We start from the raw sequence: 10,757 nt of genomic DNA, 5'->3' as shown, positions 1-10,757 counted from the left end.
GGAACTTCTTCTGGGTCTCCCACACAGGTGCAGCTGCCCAAGGACTTGGGCCATCTTCCACCACTTTCCCTGGCCATAGCAGAGAGTTGGGTCAAATGAAGAGTAGCCGGGACTCAACCTCCACCCATATGGAATGTCCATGCTGGCAGTAGCTTTACCTGCTATGCCACAGTGCTAGACCCTTGATTAGCCTTTATCTTAGACTTTTTAATGATATTAAAAAACACCGTATTTTTCTAAGCTCTTTCCATTCAGTTTCTACTTTGTAAATTCCAGATAATACTGTCCCCAGAATTAATCTAAGGTATAAATGATATGATATAAGGCATTTAACCCCTTAACCTGTCTCCTTGAATACTCAGCTATGTTAGCTCTGTGTCCATTCTTCTGTCTCTGTACTAGATGAATAAAAAGACAGTGTAAAATGATTTGAAAAGAACTATAAGGGGTCAGTACTGTGGTGCTGCTGCCAATTGGGGAGTGAACCAGCAGATGGAAAACACCTCTCTCTCTCTCTCTCTCTCTCTCTCTCTGCCTCTCCTTCTCTGTAACTCTGACTTCCAAATAAATCAATAAATCTTAAAAGAACTATAAACATCAATAAAACACAAATGAAAATTGTATTCTCAAAACTGGATATTAAACCATGCCTTCTACACCTCTGTTAAAAGTTACATTCTATCATAGTCATTTATGATTTCTAGGGCCAAAGTAGTAAATAAGATTTTTCTGGAAGAGACAGAGGTTATGAGGGAGCCAGGATTTGGGGTCAGTTAGCAGCAGTGAGTGTCACTCTTTCAGATTTGATTCAGGAAAGGAAGAACAGCAACTGATCCCTGAGATTTTGGGTTGGGAAGGAAAGGAAGGAGGGACTGAATAAAAGCAAAGGCCCTCTGGTTGTGGGCACCCACCCCTGACTGCAGCCTTTGGGGAGGGCCAGCTGGTGTCTCTATGGATGTTGCGGCCTGGACTCAGTTTCCCTGAGTTCCCAGGAGCTCCAACATATTCTGCCTTCTGAATGGCTGTGCCCATTCGCCTGCTACAGCCAGTCCCTGGGGCTCTGAGTTGGACCAGAGGGAGTTCATTCCCTGATCAGGGTCAGCCCTGGGGGCTGTGCTGCTCCTTCTCTCTCATTTACTGCATCTCCTGCTCTGCACGTGCAATCCCAGGCAGTTTCTGAGTGCTCACCCCGAGCCTGCCTCCTGCTGCTTCTTCCCTCTTCATTGTCCACCTGTGGGTCCCAGTTACCAGGGACTCTGTTCCCCACACTCCCTGCTTTGCTCCCCGTGTTTCTGGAAGAAAGTGTACCTGCTCTGGGACTTTCTGCTGCAGGTTTGGAATGCAGGAAGGGGCGGCAACATGTGTGGGAGAAGGGTGGGTGCCAGGGCACCAGAGATCTTGGCAGTTTCCCCCGAGGTCAGGGCTGGGACCTGGGCTGCTCTGTCTCCCACCTCTGCTTCCCAGGCTCCCAGTGCCTGGACTCTCTCCTGCAGAACCTTACCCAAACTGTCACTAATGTGCTTTATTTAGTGGTTACAGGAGAGAGAGGGCAGCGTTCTGGGAACCTGCACATGCAGAGAAGGAAGGCGGAAAGACTCCCACTCTCCACAGTTAAATAAGCTGGGTTCCCACTGTGGGTGGTCTCAGAATGCAGTCGGGCTGGGCCTCTTGATGTTTTCTGGGCTGTTGGTTCCTGCAGGGTGGGGCTGTATGGCCTTCAGCAGGGAGCCTGTGGCAGCAGAGGGGTGGGAAGAAGGATCTGACAAGGATCTGCCCCACTGCTCTCATCCTGCACCTCATCTTCCTGGTGGGGAGCAGTGTGAAGCGTGAATAGCTGCTTTGTGCATTGATCCCTCTCAAGTATTAATTATCAGACTTTTCCAATGTGGAATTTGAAGCTGTTCCAGAAACCTGGGGTGGGAAAACTCCCTTCTTTCAAACAGGCACAGAGACAGGGGAGGATCCAAGGAGTCTCTATTAATGGCCCTAGGCTCAGCTGGAATGATTTCCTGAGAACTGAGCATCAAATTCAAGTTTCTTAGCTGTTACAGCATTGGTGGGTTTAAATGGCAGCCTACATGACTTAGGACTGTTAGAGTTGGATTGCTCTTGCCACCCCCAAAATGCTCCAAGAGACCTTCTCTCATGCAATTAACAAAGGGTAAGGTTTATTGATGATCTGACATGTCGGGGCCCCCGTCCCAGTACAGGCGAGCGGCCCCAAATTGTCTTGGGTTAGGGTTTTTATACATGTTTAAACAAAGAAATTCAATCATTGCATAGATCAGACAGAGGTATAGAGTAAACAATTGATACAAGTTAAGTGATTTTACAACCAGTTGATTTATGAATACAGGGAGTACAGGATATCAAGTAAGGGCCCGATTAGACCTCAGAGAACCATATGGCCTATACAGGGAGTATCAAAAAGCCTCCTATTGCCAAAAGGGAGGCCACACAACAAACATAACAAGGTTGCAGGAACTGCCTTGATGATACCTAGGAATGCAGCTGAATGGCGATAAGGGACACATGGTGGGGTCAGGGGTCCAGGAGGCAAAGAGATATATGGTGACTTCTTCTATCTTACTTAGGTGAAACTAAGGTTACGCTCACATTGGGGTAATTTACTGACTAATTAACTTTATAGAGAATGGCTATGCAGAGCAAGTCTAAGGAGGTCAGGAAAGCTCACCAGAGGAGGTTGGTGGGGGGAGCGGCTTTTAACTTTTTTACCCTTCATTCCCCACTCCTCTTAGGCCAGGGTCTCTAATCTTAGAGACCATCTGTTTCCCCTTCCCTGTGTGTTACATATTGTTGACGAATTACCATGAGTTTATCATTTTTAACTTGCTTTCGAAGAAATGTGACAAGCCTATTTAATATACAGGGTCCTATAGTAATAATTAGGAGCAGTACAACTAGTGGACCTGCCAGTGCTGATAATAACGTAGTCAGCTAGGGAGACTTAGTGAACCACGACTCAAACCATCCCTGTTGCTGAAGTCTGTCCCACTGTCTTTCCTCTAAGCGTTTACATAGTTGAGCCATGTTGTCCCTCGCCACCCCTGTCTTGTCTACATAGAAGCAGCATTCCTCCTTAAGGGCTGCGCATAACCCCCCCTCCTCTATGAAAATGAGATCCAACCCCCCGCCTGTTCTGCAATACTGAAATGCAGATACTGGGCTGTATCTGGGAGGTTGTAGAAGATTTGTCAGGCAGAAGGGGTGGGGATCTCCACCTGGCAGGTTATCAGGTAGAAGGGGGCAAGGCAGGATGCAAAGGCTGGGCTTCCAGTGAAACATTGTCAGGATGACTGAGGTGCAGATGCATATGCTGGACACATTAGGCCTTTATGTCACACACACATAAGCTCATAACTGACTTTCTGCCTAATATTTTTCCCTCAAGAGGTAATACCCAAAATTCTTCTTTGGGATTATGGATGGAGTTCCGTTTTCTGTAACTTCTTCGAAGCTGGCATGTGGGCGTCGAGGGGGGTTTAGGTATTTCCTCTTGCTACCTGTCTTATGGTGTGCAACAGTGGCCTTGGAAAGACGGTGCCGCTCGGTCCAGAGGGCTGTTCAGGTAGTCCAGTGGAATGGGCTGGAAGCCTTGCCTGATGACCATTTGGAGTTTAACAGCTTTTAGTCTGTTAGAGACAAAACAAACAAGGGCATTAAAAACACACAGTGCAAAGAGAAGCATCAAGATTGCAGAAGTTATTGGGCCAAGGAGAGGAAACAGCCAGGATTTCTGTGACCAGATATCAGGCCAGAAATCCCAGCCCTGCTTTGCCTGCTCCTGGAGCTGTTTGGCTTTTTCCAGGAAAAGTACGAATTTGGATTTGTACCTGTCTAGTCTGATTGACCCAGAGACAACATTTTTCCTGGAACATGGCACAAATAGCTAACGTGCCATGCCATAACTATTGCATACCCTGAGAAGCAGGTCCAGTCTGACAAAGCTGCTTCCATCTGTGACTCAAACCTCATCTGCGTTAGTCAGGGGTTGTCTCTTGGGTCCCTTCTGCTGGCATAGATCAAGTCTATAGTCTCAGTACAGGAGTGGAAGGGACCACTTTCCCCTGGAACTGGCAGGGAGGGCTTTTTAAGTTTAATACTATTGGATGGACTTTTAAGGCCTGGCTGGGTGTGTGAGGCCCAGACCTATCCATGGGGTGCTGTTAAGAGAATTGTAAGAGATGCAAATCTCCCTTAAGGGAGGCACCCTGTTGACTTGCATTATATGGCTGGACTAGGAGGAGAGCTGAATAGGAGGCTGATAGAAATAGGCAACTTGCATTTTACTGACCCTAGGCCATCCCCAATAGCAGTGGCTGGAGCTGGAAGCTGGGCAGAGCCAAAGGCTTTTTAGCTCGGGGCCACAGGGTCTGTGGTTCTGAACCAGGAGTCCTTCGACACCCAGGGCAGTTCCATGTCCAGTGACCGTGCTCTTGGCAGAGCTGACAGAAGGCAGTCGCTGTTACAACAGCTGCTTGCCCAATGCAACAGGCACCATTTGGGGTGCATTGGCTTTGCTGGGTTTCCTTGACAGTGGATCACCGTGTAAAGCAGCCACTGATTGGCCTGTTGCCCATCCTTACATCGCTCCTGCTGCTAGCTTGCTCCTCATTTCCCTGGTCTCTAATAAAGTGGACCAAGGAGGCAGCCTCTATGATGTCAGTCAAGGGGGTGCTCAACCCCGTCCCTGATTTTTGGAGTTTTTTTTTTATTTTATTTCATTTTAGGGTGAGCTAGAAAAACTATGGTCATGGGCAAATTCTGACACTTAGTATTTTTCTGTGAGTTAAGACCATGCCCATGAGAACTATGACCATTTAGGTAAGATTCACTGTGGTGACCTGCTTGTATACTTTGAGATTACTAGTGTAACTTTTTATCTATTTCTCAGTTTGGTTTAAAAGGGGAGTTCTGCCCATTTGCTGTGTGCACTGAAAAATCAATCTAGCTGTCACATTTTAACCTCTTATTCTGGCTATGTTGTTTGGTCCTCTATACTGTGACCAGGCATTATTATAGAAATGGTCAGTCATCCCTTACATAAGGTCTGGGGATCAAACTGTATATCACTGTGGAGAGTCCTGCAGAACAGTGGTAACTTCCCTTCTGGAAAAGAAAAGAGGAGAAGTGAGGCAGCGAGTCGGGTCTCTAGCCTGACTTCCTGGGCTTTCAGATTTAACCAGTGTTTAACCAGTGCTTACTGCGTAGCCTGACTTAGAGGAGAAATTGTGGCAGAGGTCTCTGCCATCCTTTGGCCTCCAGATATTTACCGTGAAGCCAGTGGGTTATGGGCCTGGGTTTCTGGGTTTTCACCGTGTAGTCTGTGGACACTAGAGCCTTTTTGGGCTCCTGGAACCCAGTTTTCTAGCATTTGCCACATAACCATCTCCCGTCGTCTCTAAGTCTCTTTTGGCACACTTTTTCCCTTTTGGCTAGACCTCCATTTGATCTACATTTGAACTAGCAATGCCTGGTTGTTACACAATAAATTACTTAGGCAGAACATGAATTCTATGTCTCTTGTTGTCGAATAAACCAGAAATAAAAACCCTGAACATTAGAGTTAGTACACAAAATTATCACATAACTCAGAATAATTTAACGGAGTCAAAAAGAGCTTACAGGATCTAATTTTAGAAATGGCAGGGTAGCCGATTAAGCAGACACTGTTAAAATAGACATTACAGTTTTTGTGAAAACAGATTTTAAGGTTTATGATTTAGACCATTTTTAAACATTTTAAAACTTTTTATGACTTGTTCACACCTTTGGAAACTTTACACCCGTAGTTACTTTTATATAGCCTTGAATTGTCATGTGTGGACAACCTATGAGAATACATGCTAACAAACTCAAACAGTCTATCTTATCGAATTTGAGATGTTAAAAGTACACATAATACACTCTCACAAGTTTTACTTAGTACTGATGCCTAGATGTAAACTAGACATGTAAAGAAATGTAAAACTGAGCAAGCAAGCCACTGAGCAAACCGAAGGGTATTTGCATTACCTCAATTTTCTGAACCAATCTGCATTGGCTTACTTTAGTTAACAACATAAAGGCTTGTATACACAGAATTTACTCTTATTTTTATAAGACCATTTTAGCTGGAAAGCAAAAACATGAATACAGCATAGGTCTGACACCATTTATAATATTTTAATACATTTTACATAATCTGAATTGACTCAAGCAGCTGTTACTTTAACAAATTCAGAGTCTCATCCTTTGAGAGTTCTAGGGATCCAACTGGAAGTCCAAAGTTGGAAGACTCGATTTAGAATTTAAGCTGTCAGAGTCAAACCATTTAGCCAAAATTAGTACATTTTTGATTAGTTGGGTAATCACTCAAACATTAAAAACAGATAAACAACATAGTCTCAGTACTACAAATAGAAAAACATGAAACCTTCAAGACAAATGAAACTCTTATCAGCTAAGTCAGGGACAGCATCACAGAAAAGAGCTGATAAAAACCCATTTACATTTTGGAATAACCTGTTAAGAATTGTTAAATTAAGACAACATTTTTAAAGTTTTTATCATACAGTTTAGAACAGTTGGTTCTGAATGGAATTTTCCCATAATGTGTCCCCCTTGGTTGTACAAAACAAGAGATAAAGACCTCCGGGACAGGCACTGATCCGGAGTGAGATTGCTTCGCCCGCCTGGTGAACATGGAGCTGCAGGTTAAGGCCCATTTAGACTCTGTAGCTGCAGGGCCGTGGAGCCACAAACACATTTACACCACACACAAGCTCTTTTCCATTGCAGACACCAGGCAGGTCCCTGGTAGAGGGGCAACAGAAGCACCCCCCTTCCACACAAAGGCGGGCCTGAGTACTGAGTGCCCCAGGGTGACTTACCGGGTCCTGAAGTCCAGGAGATCCATCCATTTGCCCCATTTGGTTGGCCATGGGGAGTCAGTCTGGGGGGACGGGTATGGCTTGGGGAGTTAGGATCCTGAGGAATAAGTCAGGAGGCATGCCTTCCCATCCTCCGCCTGCCGTTCCTGGGCTCCAGCTGAGTCCTGCAGGTTGAGGCTCAAAGGGCCAGCTTTGTTTGAACACACAGGGGGTTTCAGCACTTGCTAATGGCACAGCAGGGGTTTCCCTGCTGCCTGTGAAGTGAGAGTGGAGGGATCTGCTGGCCCTTGGGGAGCTGCTTCTTGTACCCTCTCCTGTGGCCCCCGCTGCCGGCCCCACAGCCAGGGCCGGGCGGCTGGTAGGGAGGAGGGAAAATCAAATCTTCAGAGTCGCCCTGTAAAACAGAATAGAGCGGCATCGAGGCTGAAGTCTTAGTTTGTTTTATCTGCTTTGCTGGGACAGTCCTGGACAACTAAAATCTTTTTTAAGGCTGTTTCTGAGGGAGTAAAAAAGGCTTTAACCAGGAAAGGGAGTTTTTACCAGATCTTGCCAGACCAGGATGTCAAGGGTGCCCTCAGGCACCCACCCTACTTCAAAGGTAGGCCAATCTGCAGAACAAAGGGTGGTTAGTCTCCCTTTCTAAGAGTTGTCTAAATCTGTCCCATTGTCTGAATTTCAGAAAGGAAATACAAATAGCCAAAAACAAATACCAAAGAGACTCACAAAAAGGCACTGAACAAAACAAAAAAAGACAAAAATGGAACGTCGGCCTCACGCCGCACTGCGGAGCAACCCGCTTCCTTCCTACAGAGGTGGGGAGCCTGGCCCCCTACAGAGTCCCAGATGGGGTCCAAGAACCACACTGACACACAGACACAGATCGCAGGCTGACAGCACAATATACCGAATAGAGAGACAATGATGGAGATCAACACACAAAGACCTACAAACACAGACTCTGGAACTGCCTCAGAGCCCTGTGAGGATGCTGGCAATACGAATGCAAGTTCCGGAACCACTTCAGAACCTACAAATGCAGACTCTGGGACCACTTCAGAGTCTCGCGACAATGCTGGCAATCAACAAACAGCAAGACAACCAACAAAGTACCTTAACAAATGCAAAAGACCAAGGAGCTTGATCAGTTTCGCCTTCTTGACTGTCAAAGAGAGGTCATGGGCCCGGCTGCTTACCTCCAACCAATGATTCAAAGTTAGAGACAAAGGTGCAGACACAGTCTGGCCCATATTAGCAGTCAACACGATATACACGAACAAACAGTGTAGAAAATCAGCACACAACGACCACACAAAGTGTCTACAAAGAATCTGAGATAAGCTACTGGTCTAGCAGACTCCAGGACCACTTCAGAGCCTCACAACAATGCTGGCAATACATATGCAGATTCTAAACCTACCAAATGGGAGCCATCCCGGCGTCCCATACAAATGCTAAATAACAAGAGAATACAATCAACAAACAGCCAGACAACCAACAAAGTACCTTAACAAATGCAAAAGACCAACTAGCTTGATCAGATACCAAAATCTCAGCAGTACAAACAAAACATGAGTCTGAAAACAGTTTATGCAATAGAAAAAAACCAGAAAGAGAAAGGACGAACACTGATGCTGGCACCAAATTCCCAACCACGGGAATTCCCAATGGGAGTTTTCCCTGAGCTTCCTCAGTCTCCCAATCCTCCTGAGGCGTCCCTCAGGGCTGTAGCGTTGTGGCTTCCAGCCACCTCTGCCAGCCCAAACGTCTACCATGCCAGCCCAAACCGAAACCACTTCAGGCCTGAACCCAACCAGATACAGAAACAGAAACGCACGTGCACAGAGTCCCTATCCTTTAGGCGCCTTTACTTACCCCAAGAGATGTCCGTTGGAGATGTCCGTGGGCAGCAGAGCTGTCTCGCTAGGGCCTCCAAATGTTAGCCTTGGATTGCTCTTGCCACCCCCAAAACGCTCCAAGAGACCTTCTCTCATGCAATTAACAAAGGGTAAGGTTTATTGATGATCTGACATGTCGGGGCCCCCGTCCCAGTACAGGCGAGCGGCCCCAAATAGTCTTGGGTTAGGGTTTTTATACATGTTTAAACAAAGAAATTCAATCATTGCATAGATCAGACAGAGGTATAGAGTAAACAATTGATACAAGTTAAGTGATTTTACAACCAGTTGATTTATGAATACAGGGAGTACAGGATATCGAGTAAGGGCCCGATTAGACCTCAGAGAACCATATGGCCTATACAGGGAGTATCAAAAAGCCTCCTATTGCCAAAAGGGAGGGCCACACAACAAACATAACAAGGTTGCAGGAACTGCCTTGATGATACCTAGGAATGCAGCTGAATGGCGATAAGGGACACATGGTGGGGTCAGGGGTCCAGGAGGCAAAGAGATATATGGTGACTTCTTCTATCTTACTTAGGTGAAACTAAGGTTACGCTCACATTGGGGTAATTTACTGACTAATTAACTTTATAGAGAATGGCTATGCAGAGCAAGTCTAAGGAGGTCAGGAAAGCTCACCAGAGGAGGTTGGTGGGGGGAGCGGCTTTTAACTTTTTAACCCTTCAGGACCACATTTCCAATGGTCAGTGGGTCCAGTATGTTTGTAGAAGAGATGCCGGGGACAGATTTATTAGGACAGATTTATGACTGGAGTTTACAGAAGCAGAACTTAGGACATCTTCCCTCCCTAGATAAGATTTCAGTGGGCAGCTGTTTCACTCATTAATTGTGAGCATCCACTTTTAAAGGTTTGTGTTGGATGAGGTCCACTTCTCTTTCTTTGATGATGTATTTGGCTGCTTTTCATTTTCTGTCTTCAGCTATTTCTTCTCCTGTTAGCAAGGCTCTCAACTGTTTTTACCTGACGCTGATCCCTTTGCAAAGTGAGAAGGGAACTAAAATTAATGCAAGTCTACTGTGTTGTCAATAACTGGAGCTACTTTTTTAAAGATTTATTCATTTGAAAGAGTTACACAGAGAGAGGAGAGAGAGAGAGAGAGAGAGAAAGAGAGAGACACCTTCCATCCGATTGTTCCCTCCCCAATTGGTAGCAACAGTTGGAGCTGTGCCAGTCTGAAGCCAGTAGCCAGGAGCTTCTTCTGGGATGAAGCTGTTTTTTTAAATAATTATTTATTTATTTGAAAGGCAGAGTTACAGAGTGGCAGAAACAGAAATTAATGGCTGGAGCTGTTTGGATCCAAAACCAGAAGCCAGGAGCTTTGTCCAGGTCTCATAGGTGGGTGCAGGAGATGAGGGATTTGGGCCATCTTCTACTGTTTTCCCAGGCCACAGCAGAGAGCTGGATGGGAAGTGCAGCAGCCAGGATCATAACCGGCACCCATATAGGATGCTGACACTGCAGGCAGTAGCTTTACCCACTATGCAACAGTGCTGCCCACTAACGGGAGCTCTTTTAATCTGAGTATGCATAAAGTGGAGAATTACAGCATCATAAATACATATAAGTTACAGTTTTTCTCTGCCCAGTACTTTACAGTTACCCAGTGATCCACTGAGAATCTTACTTTCCACACTGTGTAATTAAGAAGGTCAGTTAATTGTCTTATTTTGGGTTCTGTGTTTAAACCCATGACATTTTTGAAATGGGAGGATATTAGTTCTACAATTTCATAGAGACTGGTCTGTGGAAGCATCGATGGAAGTTATAACTGTGAGAGTGGTAAGAAAGAAGAATGGAAGAAATAAGTACCCCTTACGCCACACAGAGGTGTCCACAAATGGAATAGAAGATGTGCCCTTGAAAACTATGGCTGACTTTCTGGGACAAACTGTGTTTGAGTGCTTCACATGTTCTGATAGAAAGGTGTTGCCACCAGGTTAT

At 45.6% G+C, this 10,757-nt stretch overlaps 1 long non-coding RNA gene across 6 annotated transcripts; it reads right to left on the bottom strand.

The window, feature by feature from the left end:
* Positions 1 to 2,125: 2,125 nt before the first annotated feature.
* LOC149122709 (uncharacterized) lies at positions 2,126 to 8,344 on the bottom strand. 6 transcript variants are annotated; one of them, XR_016219810.1, is made up of 3 exons: positions 6,894 to 7,997; positions 5,065 to 5,130; positions 2,126 to 3,653 (listed from the first exon to the last, which is right to left on the bottom strand). It is a non-coding gene; the product is annotated as an uncharacterized LOC149122709 (long non-coding RNA). The 6 variants fall into 6 exon arrangements; XR_016219813.1 differs by lacking the exon at positions 2,126 to 3,653 and adding an exon at positions 8,004 to 8,344 and having other exon boundaries at positions 3,749 to 5,130; positions 6,894 to 7,287; XR_016219811.1 differs by lacking the exon at positions 2,126 to 3,653 and adding an exon at positions 8,087 to 8,329 and having other exon boundaries at positions 3,749 to 5,130; positions 6,894 to 7,287.
* Positions 8,345 to 10,757: the final 2,413 nt, after the last annotated feature.

Source organism: Oryctolagus cuniculus, chromosome 13 (assembly GCF_051225735.1).
Source record: "Oryctolagus cuniculus isolate XC-2025 breed Fujian yellow rabbit chromosome 13, ASM5122573v1, whole genome shotgun sequence".
NCBI classification, from domain to species: Eukaryota; Metazoa; Chordata; class Mammalia; order Lagomorpha; family Leporidae; genus Oryctolagus; species Oryctolagus cuniculus.
This window is presented reverse-complemented; position numbering and strand designations above follow the sequence as displayed.